Raw genomic sequence first — 12,466 nt, 5'->3', positions numbered from 1 at the left:
CCACCTCCCTGCCCCCTTTCCCTCCTGGAATCATGGGAATCCCTTTGTATCTGCCCATCAGGGAAAGCTCACCTACATTAAACCTAAAGGACCCTTAAAGAAATAAGATTTTATATATCCTTGTTTTAGGTGCAGCCTGAGCAGCTTTAAACCCTCCATCCCAAGCCCCTAAAGGTCATAATCAAAATGCTTTTTAGAAACAAGCACTTCTGAGGTTTCTCTTACAGCTGCCCTATGGTGAAGGAATTGTCTCCCCCTGGTAAACTTCTGGGAGAGTTGCCACTGGGGCTTTGAGGGGATGGGGCTCATCTTGGTCTCCTGTGGGAAACTCAGCTGGACACTGAGAAGGACTCCCCTTACTCCCAGATTCTAACCAGCCACTCCCTAAAACCCTCATTTCCCTTTTCCACTTCTACATCTATATCTCCTGCCATCTCATCTACTTGGAATGCCCTTCTCTCTCCTCATCACTCAGTCAGTCAGTCATTTACCAAAATCCCATTTCATTTGCACTGCCCTTTATAAAATAGATATGAGTAAGACACATTTTCTGCACTCAGAAAAAGTCTCATAGACTATTAGAGGGGGTTGGGAGACAAACATATAAATGAACCATTAAAAAACAACCTAAATTGTCCCCTTGCACAAAAAATTAATTTAAAATTGATCAAAGACCTAAATATAAGATATGAAACAATAAAATTAAAGAGAAGAAAACACAGGTACTAAACTCACGGACCTTGGCCATAGAGAACAATTTATGAATTTGACCCCAAAGGCAAGGGAAGTAAAGGCAAAAATAAATGAGTGGGACTGTATCAAACTAAAAAGCTTCTGCACAGCAAAAGAAACTGACAACAAAACATATAGGCAGCTGTTGGGCATTTAACTGTGTTAGGCTTGCTTGCTTGTACTTTGCCTGATTGGTGCTTGCTCTCAGGGCAACAGAATGTAGATTGCAGATTGCCTGCCGCCATTGGGAGGGGCCATTGCTGCAATTGTTTGCCAGAGAAGGGATTCCCCCCACACCCTGGCCTGTTTTGCTTGTGAGAGAGAGAGAGAGAGAAGCAGTTTTCCCTGACTACTTGCTTGTCCACCATTGTGAGACTCTAATAAACAGAATGGCCTACTCCAGCTCCACAGTTCCTGTACTGTCTGCCCAAATCCAGTGTGAACCTGCATGGCCGTGGCCACCGGCCATAAAGTAGCCAACCAAATGGGAGATGATATTTGCAAACAACAGCTCCAATAAGGGGTTAAAAATCTAATATATATAAAGAACTCACAAAGCTCAGCCATAAACAAGCAAACAATCTAATTAAGAAATGGAGAGAGGAACTGAACAGACACTTCTCCCAAGAAGACATACAAATGGCCAACAGATATATGAAAAGATGCTCATCTTCACTAGCTATTAGAGAAATGCAAATCAAAACTACAATGAGATACCACCTCACACCTGTTAGATTGGCTATTATCAACAAGACAGGTAATAACCAGTGCTGGAGAGGCTGTGGAGAAAAAGGAACCCTCATTCACTGATGGTGGGAATGTAAACTAGTACAACCATTATGGAAGAAAGTATGGTGGTTCCTCAAAAAATTAAGAACAGAACTTCCATATGACCCAGCAATCCCTCTCCTGGCTATCTACTCACAAAAACTCAAAAACATTTGTATGTAAAGACACATCCCATGTTCATTGCAGCATTATTCACAGTGGACAAGCCATGGAAACAACCAAAGTGCCCCTCAATATAGGATTGGATAAAGAATATGTGGTACATACATACATACAATGGACTACTACTCAGCCATAAGAAATGATGACATAGTGACATTACGACAACATGGATGAATCTTGATAACATTATATGGAGTGAAATAAGTAAATCAGAAAAAGCTAAGAACTATATGATTTCACACATAGGTGGCATATAAAGCTGAGACTCATGGACACAGATAAAAGTGAAGTGGTTACCAGGAGGAGGAGGATGTGGGAAAGGGGGTGAAGGGAAAGGAGTAGAGGGACAAATATACGGTGACAGAAAATAATTTCACTTTGGGTGATGGGTATAGAACATAATCAACAGTTCAAATGCTATAGAAACGTTTACCTGACACCTATGTACTCATATTGATCAATGTCTAAATAAAATTTTTTTAAAAGCCTAGATAGAGTCAGAGAAGAATTCCAGGACAAAGTATAGCCCAAAATGAGTCTTAATGGATGAGTCCAAGTTGGGGGAGGGAGGGTCAAAGTAGAGAGAGCAGCATGGCAAAGGCATGAAGGCAAGAATCAGGATGATGTGTATGTCAGTAGATTGTAGATGCTGAGGGCAAGTACAGAACTCTGAGCGGCCAGAGATGGGCTGGAGTAACAGGCAAGCTTCAAACAGCAGAGGGCCCTATATGCCATCTAAAAGTCCCCAAGGTTCATCTTGCAGTGGTTCTTGAGCCTTGTTTTATGGTTCCAGGGCTCCTCTGTGGTGCCTGAGGCAAGGCTAGGGACCTATAGCCCTTGACCTCGACTTACTTTATATACTCAATTCCAGAGTAAGGTTTAACTTAAACTAAAAATGTTGAGGACTGACCTGTGGTGGCAGAGTGGATAAAGCATCCACCTGGAATGCTGAGGTTCGAAACCCTGGGCTTGCCTGGTCAAGGCACATATGGAAGTTGATGTTTCCTGTTCCTCCCCCCTTCTCTCTCTCTCCTCTCTAAAATTAATAAATAAAGTCTTTTTAAAACATGTTGGACAATATCTCTGATGTAATGGCAAGCTACAAAAGCATTTTAAGTCCGGGAAGGTTGTGGTCAAGTTTGTGTTACAACAGAAAGTCAGCTCTGGCTTCTAGGCCCCATTTCCAACAATTCCTCAAGGAAATCTATTGTCTAAGAAACACTCTGATGGTAATAAGTGATTTAAAGCAAAAATGAAAGCTTCTTTGTTACATCTGTTATAGCTGTTACTAAACTTACTGTATGCTGAGGGAAGAAAATGAAGTGGAGATCTTTCCCCACTTGGGTTTCAGACCCATCTTAGCCAGCGTTCTCTGTTGATGATGCCATCTAGTGGTTTAAAGGCAGTATGACCCCAAAAGGAACCAAGCTTGCTTCAGAAGAAATAACCTGTCGCATTTATATATTTATAAAACTCTGTATTCTCTTACTTAACTCACAAAACAATTCAGCAAACTGTGGTTCATTGTTTATCTTGTTACAGGTCAGGAAACTGATGGATGGAGAGAAAACAGTATTTGTTTTGAGTCTCATTTGGACTAGGACTCATGTTAGAGCAGCGGTTCTCAACCTGTGGGTGGCGACCCCTGTGTTTTGGTCGTTCGACCCCCCGCCGGGGTCGCCACCCACAGGTTGAGAACCGCTGTGTTAGAGGATTTACATGAGATTGGCATTATCCCTACATCAAAGTGGGGAAAAAACTGAAGTCCTTGTTGATTGAGAGCCCGACCTGACTGAATAAGCCATGGACCATGAAGTTTTCCTGATGCTATAACCATTTTCTAATGATGAATGTGGTCAAATTTAAACCCTTTACTTAGGTTTAAAAAAAAAAAAAAAGTAGTAAAAGATAGAGGCTTTTTTGGAATTCAGGGTAACTGGCCCAAACCACAGTTATTTTCTTTGTCAGAAAAAAAAGGCAAATGCAAAAAGGAAAAAAAAAATAGAGCTCCTCTCCATAAAAGGAGGGAGAATTCTTGTAAAGAAAAAAGTAACATTTTTGTTCTTTCTTTACCCACACATGGTATCTGAACATAAGTACAAGTCAGGCATCTGGAACCACGAAGAGGCAAACAAAATAGCCTACAAGAAGCAGATGATCCCCAGGTTTGTCTTTCTGATTTGCAAATCAGAACAGGCCCTTGAAAATGGTGATGAGGATGAAATGTGTTGCCAAATCCATCAAGCTGGTGAATAATATTTACATAATTCTTTTATTATTAAAATAAAAGTCCAGTAGGGAAAAAAAAGGCTAGAAACTAGGAGGAGACTAGGCAGCAATCATACTGCTCTGGCAACTCAGGTTTGCAAGAACCCAGGCTTAAAAGCTAAACTAAAACAGAATCTACTCTGGCAAATTTTTTTCTAACTGGTTTCCTGAATTTTAACAAAATGTAGAGTTCTTTTTAAGCCAGACACAAAGTCAAGAAACTATACTTTTTTTCTTATATGAGAGAGAGGGGGTTTAGAGAGCAAACTCCCACATGCACCCGGACCCAGATCCACCCGACAACGCCCACCTGGGGCCGATGCTTGATGCTGAAATCAACCGAGCTATCCTCAGCACCTATGTCAACGCTCAGGTCAACTGAACTATCCTCAGTGCCCAGGGCTGACGTTCAAACCAATCAAGCCACTGGCTGCGAGAGGGGAAGAGAGAGAGCAGGGGGAGAGGAAGGGGAAGAGAAGCAGATGGTTGCTTCTCATGTGTGCTCTGACCAGGGATCAAACCCAGGACACCTGCATGCCGGGCTGATGCTCTATCCACTGAGCCAACTGACCAGAGCAAAAAACCATAACATTTTTAATGATATATTTTATTAGAAAAAGCAAAACATACTAAAAGCAAAGTTACAATAGTCTGAAAACTTTTTATGCCATGTGTAATGGAGAAAAAAATAGCTATAGTTTATTTAAAAAGAGCTTATAAATCAATAAGGAAAAGACAACCCAGCAAAAATGAGCAAAGGATATGAGTAGGCAATTCAGACAAAAAGAAATACGAATCGCTAGTAAACATATGAGAGTCATTCCATCTCTCTAGTAATAGGGGGGAATGCAAAATCAAATAACATGATTAAGAAAATAAAAATACAACTCACAGACACAGACAACAATATGGTGATTACCAGAGGGAAAAGAAGGTGTGGGGAGTAAAAAAGGGACTGGGGGGTAAATGGTGATGGTAGAAAATTTGATTTGGGGTGGTGAACACATAATACAATATACAGATGACGTACCGTATTTCCCCATGTATAAGATGCTCCCATGTATAAGACACACCTTAACTTTGGGGCCCAAAATTTGAAGAAAAAAAAAAGTATTACATAAAGTTATTGAACTCAAATTTTATTCATCATAAAATTCATACAATTCCTCATCACTGTCATAAAAGTAGGAAATTCAAGTAAAAAACCTACAACCACTGTAAAAGACACAACCAGATTTTAGACTAAAAATTTTTTGAAAAAATGTGTGTCTTCTACATGGGGAAATACGGTATTATAGAATTATATACCTAAAGCCTAGATAATTTTATTAACTAATGTCACCCTAATAAATTCAATAAATATTTTAAAAAAAAACATTTTCTGCCCATCGCACTGTCAAAAAAACAAAGCTGGACATAGCCAGTGATGGTAAGAATGTTATCAGGAAATGGCCTCTCACAAGCTTTATGAAGAGTATCATCTGATCCAATCTGCTTTGAGAGTGACTGGTATTACCCACCAACTTTTAAATTTTACCTATCTTTTAAACCAGGGGTTGGGAACCTTTTTGGCTGAGAGAGCCATGAACGCCGCATATTATAAAATGTAATTCCATGAGAGCCATACAACGACCCGTGTACATTATGCATTATCCAATAAAAATTTGGTGTTGTCCCAGAGGACAGCTGTGATTGGCTTCAGCCACCCGCAATCATGAACATGAACAGTAGGAAATGAATGGATTGTAATTCATGAGAATGTTTTATATTTTTAACGTTATTACTTTTTTTATTAAAGATTTGTCTGCGAGCCAGATGCAGCCATCAAAAGAGCCACATCTGGCTCAAGAGCCATAGGTTCCCGACCCCTGTTTTAAACAATCATTCTACCTCTAGGAATGCATCCTCCAAAAATATTCCTACTTTTGTTCAAAAACATGTATATATGTATATATTTTTAAACTCTGTAATAATAAAAAAATAAATAAATGAAATTAAAGCAACCTAAATGTCCTCTAATAGAAAAGACTGAACAAATGTATGTCTTTATTATGGAATACTATTGCAGATATTAAAAGCATGGGGTTAATCTATACATACTGCAAAGATCACCAAGATATATTAAGTAAAAGAAGCAAGCCAAACAATAATGTAGAATGCGTTAATCTGATTTATATTTATATACATATATGCATAGAAAAAGGGCCTGGAGGACACACACCAAACTGTTAGGCATAGTTACAGTGATGATGAAATAGAAAGAAGGGGTAAGGAGAGATTATAACTTTTTATCCTGTAAGGTCCTGTATTGCTTGATTTCTTTTTCAATGTGTAAGTATTCATGTCATATTTAAAAGTTACACGTGGGTCCTGGCCCGGTTGGCTCAATGGATAGAGTGTCAGCCCAGCATGCAGGGTCGATCCCCGGAAAGAGCACACAGGACACACATAAGAAGCAACCATCTGATTCTCTTTCCCTCCTTCTCCTTCTCTCTCTCTTCCCCTCTTGCAGCCAGTGGCTTGATTGGTTTGAGCATTGGCCTGGGCACTAAGGATAGCTTGGGTGATTTGAGCATTGGTCTCAGATGAGGGTTACCAGGTAGATCCCAGTCAGGGGACCTATGAAAGTTTATCTATCTCCCCTCCTATAAATTAAAAAAAAAAAAGTTACATATGGATATGTGGAAAGTAAATTAGTCTAGTTAGAAAATATTTTCAGGCCTTGGCCAGTTGGCTCAGTGGTAGAGCATTGGCCCAATATGTGGATGTCCCAGGTTCAAGTCCCATTCAGGGCACACAGGAGAAGTGCTCATCTGCTTCTCCACACCCTCCTCTTGCTTCTCTCTATCACTCTTCCCTTCCTGCAGCCATGACTCGATTAGAGCAAGTCAGCCCTGGGCACCAATGATAGCACTCCATGGCCTGTGCCTCAGGCACTAAGAAGACCTTGATTGCTGAGCAATGGAGAAACACCCCAGATAGGCAGAGCATCACCCCCTAGTGGGCCTGCCAGGTGGACCCTGGTTGGGGTGCATATGGGAGCCTATCTCTCTGCCATCCCTCCTCTCACTGAATTAAAAAGGGAAAATAATATTTTCTGAACAAAAAAAATTGTACACTCTGTAAGGCCAGTAGCCATGGCCATGCAGATTTACACTGAATTCTGGCAGACAGTAAAGAAACTGTGGAGCCAGAAAATGGTGGACCATTCCATTTATTAGAATCTCGCAATGGCGGACAAGCAAGCAGGCAGAGAAAAAACCACTTATGTAGATTTACATACGTGGTGCTGCCCCATGCTCATGCACCAATCAGGCAAAGTACAAGCAAGTAAGCCTAACACACTTGTTCACCCAACATTCCACCCCTTTAGGTTGCTCACTTCACAATCTACACAACAGGTATTTTCCGCAATGGTCCCTGTGCAAGGAGTGAGATACATTGCATAAACAAACAGACTACAGCAACACAACAGCACAAGTTATATATACAATTACAATAATTACAAAGGTGCCCTTCACAATGTCTCCCTGAGCACTCTGCCCAAGGCACTAACAGGAGGTCCATCTCTAGCCCCCTCCCTCACGGTGGGTGGGAGGGCCTGTATAGTCCAGGGCCGTGTCCATAGAAACTGTTAAGTGTTCTTGGTGAATCTCTGCAACTGGACAAAAGCAGCTTCCTGGTGCAGGAGGGCTTCCACTGGAGCTGCCTCCCCCACCCCATCAGGAACTCTCCTACTGTCCAAAAGAGGCATGTCCATGAAACAAGGGCGCCGATGACCCCCTCTGGTTGCAGTTCAAGAGTCCATTATACCACTCAGTGATCAGTCCACGATAGCCCATCTGTCTGTGCAAATCACCAAGTAAAGGTCCATTACAGGCAACTAAGCATACAGCTCTTCATTAATGGACTGCAGTACCTTTTCATAAGAGCTCTGTTCATTGCCACAAGCCCCATCCAGACCCCTCAACAAGCCTACAGGGCCTGACGGGGTCAAACACATCCAGGGCCTGGACCACCTTGACAGTTCTCTTATCTGTTGCTGCTGCTGCTGCTGCAATAAAAAAAAAAAGCATCTATTATCTTCAAATGCCATCACCTGTTACAGATAGGAAGGTGATCAGTGGATTGTCAATTTCACATGGGGTCTCAGGCCTTCCCACCCATCCCTGTTAGGTGGGTCTCTTGGCCTTCCTTCTATTCAAATTTGAACAATGGGTCCTGCGGATTCTCCTCTCCCTTGGCTGTCTCCATCATAACCTTGTAACCATGCCACCTGCACACCAACCATTTTATTGGTAGCTGCTGGGTCCTTTGTCTCAGAAGCTGGGACCTCTGTTCTGGTTTAAACTGCTGCCAAAGCTCCAAAAGAATTTTATTAGACTTGCCATTTAATTTCTTCCTATCTGCCCCAGCCCCAATTAAATCTACCCACATCTGTGTTTGGGTAATCTTTACAGGTTTATTTCCCGTTAGTTGTGGGATAGGGCAGCACAGGCAGCAGCCCTCACTGCTTTATGATCCTGTGCTGCCTCCAGCTCCCCCAAATCTGCTACCATCTGCATAACCACATTGATGGGTTGCCCAACATAGGTGTCAAAGATAACCACTAGTGACCCAAAAAGGGCTGATGAGGTGTGCAGAGGATAAGGTCCCTCATCCCTGCCATAAACATTTCCTCATCTGGCCCACGGGACCTCAGATTGAAAGAAGCATTCTTCATATCTACTTCCTGAAGGACCTTTACTACTTCACTATAGCATTGCCACCTACTCACTGCTCCTGGCAAGTCTCTGACATTCTGCCAGACTGTAGGAATGGCGGCCACCACCCATTCTAATAGGGTATGGTTTCCTGGGTTGTCATGGCAGTTCTGAAGACGCTGCCTCAAGGAGGAGTGCATGGTAATGGCAGCCAATTTCCCCATCTCTGTTCTGGAAAGCATGATGACATCCTCTCCATGTCCCACAACTGCAGCAACCAGGCTACCAGAGGCTCAGTAGGGTTCTGCCTGAAGTTTGCTCCCAACTTCATCAGCTCTGCGTGGGTGTAAGGACAGACCACAGAGTGCTCTACTACCTGTGGAGAAGGCTATGCCTGCCCCTGTGGGACTCTGCTGCTGGGCTTTTACCTTCTGGGTGACCACTGTCCAGGCTCTGAGATTGTGGATGGCAGCTTCAGCCCATACCTTCTCAGAATATACAGAAAGATCTGCTCCTGCTAGTTCAGAGCCACTCTGCTGGTACAGATGCTGCTCCTTCTTTGGCAATCGTTTTGGCTCCTGCGGCTGCCAGCTCGGCCTGAAGCTGAGACTCAAGCTTTTGAATCAACAGTGTTTTCTTCAACAGCTGTTTCTGCCAGCATTCTGCTTCCAGGGCAAACTGCAACTCAGAAACCCATAATTCCTTTGCTATCTTTCAGTTCCAGGCACCGCTGGTGCTCAGCCTGCATCTCACACTGCAGCTCTCGAACCCGCTCGGCCTCCTTCTCCAGTGCTCACTCCAGCCATTGTTGCCTCTCTTTCTTCAGCTTATCTGGGAGCTTTTGACCTCAGGCAGCTTCTCATAGAGTTCTTGGTTTCTTCTCACAGGGTTGTAAAAAACACCCAGCCCACAGCCCCCAAAGGAGAGCCATGGGGAACCACACACTGGAGAGCAATGACCACTCCACTCGCCACCCTTCGAGGGTGTTGGCAGCTCCTTATCAATCTGATCTGAATCCTGCCGGCTGCACCAGGTGTAAGGCTGGTGGCCATGGCCATGCAGGTTCACACTGGATTCGGGCAGACAGTAAAGGATATATGGAGCTGGAAAATGGTGGGCCACTCCATTTATTAGAGTCTCGCAATGGCAGACAGCAATCAGGCAGGGAAAACCACCTCTGTCTCTCAGGGCTGACAATAGATGGAGATGGAGAAAAAAACCCTTCTCTGGCAAACAATAGCAAAAATTGCCCCTCCCAATGGCTCCTCAATCTACAATCCACTGCCCTGAGGACAAGCACCTGCAGCCTTACATAGATCTACACATGTGGTGCTGCCCCATGCTCATGCACCAATTAGGCAAAGTGCAAGCGAGCAAGCCTAACACACGTATTTGTCCAACACACTCCAAATGTTAACTGATTAGCACAAAGACCAGAGACCCAAAGGCTCTGAATGGTCAGTGCTGCAGAATTAAATCTTATAATTAAAGGATATGTGACGCCTGTGGCCAAGGCCAGGCAGGTCTACATTGGACTCAGGTAGATGGTAGAGAAATTGCAGAACCAGAAAGTGTTGGGTCATTCTGCTTAACAGAATCCCGCAATGGCGGATGAGCACACAGGCAGGGGGAAACCCCTTCTCAGGCAAAGAAACAGCAAAATGGCCCCTCACAGTGGTGGGCAGACAATCTGCCATCCACAGTCCCTCTGAACACAAGCACGCATAGCCTTACATAGGCCACACACACGTGGCACTGCCATGCGCTCACGCACCAATCAGGCAAAGTGCTTGTGGCCGGTAAACTAGTGAGCAAGCCTAAAACAGCTTCTTCCCCAACAGGAGACAATGTGGGCAGCCAATGCAAACGTGGGCTTTGGAGTCAAGAAAAGCTGGTTCCAGTCTGGCCCTGCCCCTTTCCTTTTTTGATTGGAAGCAAATTACTTAACCTCACTGATTCTTGATAAAATGGAAACCCCTCAATCTTGATATATACATCATGTATGTACAAAAATTTTCTCTCCCTTTTTGATTTATAATATTATGTATGTAGGATGTGCTAATACGGCAGCTGAGACCCTACCGAAAAATCCACAAGGTTGTTTTTTTTTATCTGATGATCCCAAAGAAATGTGCAAAGGCCCTGTCTTGGTGGCAGAGTGTCAGGAAGTGCAGTGGAGCATGAGGGAGGGCTGTCATGCAAAAGTTCTGGACACAGGAGTTAGGAAGAACTATTTCAGTAGCTGGGGCTACCGCTTACAGCATTTCAAAAATTTCAGCAAGCATGAGAATCACCTAGAGAGCTTGTTAAAACAGCTTGCTGGGATCCATCCCGAGTTTCTGATTCAGGAGCTCTGGGTAGGACTTGAGAGCTCTGCACTCCTAACAAGTTCCCAAGTGATGTTGATGCTGCTGGTCTGGAGAACCACAATGACAGCCTCAATAACTGCTCCTAGCCCAGTGGATTTTAGGCTGCAGCAGCCTCTTTCCCTACCCCCATTCTGGAGTGTTCCCTCCATACCTCCCCAGGCACCATGGTCTCACCCCTGGCCATTGCCAACTTCTGCAGCCTGTGCTTCTCTCTTCAAGGTGATGGGACAGCTAAGGAGAAGCCAAGACTTTTAGTGGGGAGAGGGGAGGACTCAGAGTAGGGGTGACAGCTGAGAGCCAGACTCAGACCTGGTCTGGGTCCTGCCTGCTCTGTGTGCTCAGCACAAGGATGGGAAGTGTGTACCCCTTCTGCCTAAGCAGATTGGGAAAGATAACTTTGTTAGCAAGAGAAGCCCAGGCCAAGGGGTCGTGCTCTATAGAATTGGCACAATCTGCTCTCATGCCTGAACTGTTCCATTCAATAGAGAACTAGGCTGTGTCCTGACAACTCATCTGTGCAGGAAATCCTCTACCGAGCCAAAGTGTTCCCCATCCCCCGCCCCCCCATCCAGCCTGCACTTCGCCCCTCAGGGCATGGATGGGAGACCTTGAACCTCAGCCAAATAGCTGTGATGAAGAATCTCTGGCTCACAACCAAATCAGCAAAGGGAGAAGGGACAGAGAAGGCCATGCCTCAACTCCTGGCCCTCTCCAGGTGGTGCAAACAAGAAAAAACCTGTATGAATCCCTATGCTGGCAAAGCAAAGAACACTTGACCTTTCTCTAATAGTATCCAAAACCTCTTCCTAATAAAGATGACAGAGTGACTATTTATCAAGTGCTTATTGTATGCTAAGCACTGAAATCAATATTACACACATTGCTTTATTCAATTACTACAACTCTTTGAAGTAGCCATTGATTCCCATTTTTCACAAGAGAAAACTGAGGTGGAGATAAAGTCACTTAGGTAAAGTCAAGTAGCTCGCTAGTGATGATGCTGAGACAATCTCAGTCGAAAGCCTGGTATTAACCACTTTGATATTCAGTTTCCTACAAGCTGGAGTCCCAGTCCTAAAGCCAGATCAGGGGGACCAGGTTTCCCACCTCCCCCTCTTCTTGAGCATATGTACATGAGGCCTTTTTGTACACTCATGTGTCAGCCATCGCAAGGGTCCCTGGGCCTCACCCATCTCTGTTCCCAGCACAGTGCCAGGCACACAGTCTTAGCAAAAGTCTGTGGTGAACAGGAAGGACAAACTTCCACATCAGATGTTGGGTAGTGTCTCATTTGTTTGTATTGTTGAAGTTTTAAAAAGGTGTAGGTGAATAAACCATAACTGGATAAAGAAAAGACAGAAGTTACTTTTCCCAACCATTTTTGTCTTCTCCCACTCTCCTCTGGCCTTCCTGCTGCTGAGAGCCTTTGCCCTGGATTATTCT

Source organism: Saccopteryx leptura, chromosome 2, assembly GCF_036850995.1.
Source record: "Saccopteryx leptura isolate mSacLep1 chromosome 2, mSacLep1_pri_phased_curated, whole genome shotgun sequence".
Classification (NCBI taxonomy): domain Eukaryota; kingdom Metazoa; phylum Chordata; class Mammalia; order Chiroptera; family Emballonuridae; genus Saccopteryx; species Saccopteryx leptura.
Note: the sequence above shows the minus strand (reverse complement) of the source record.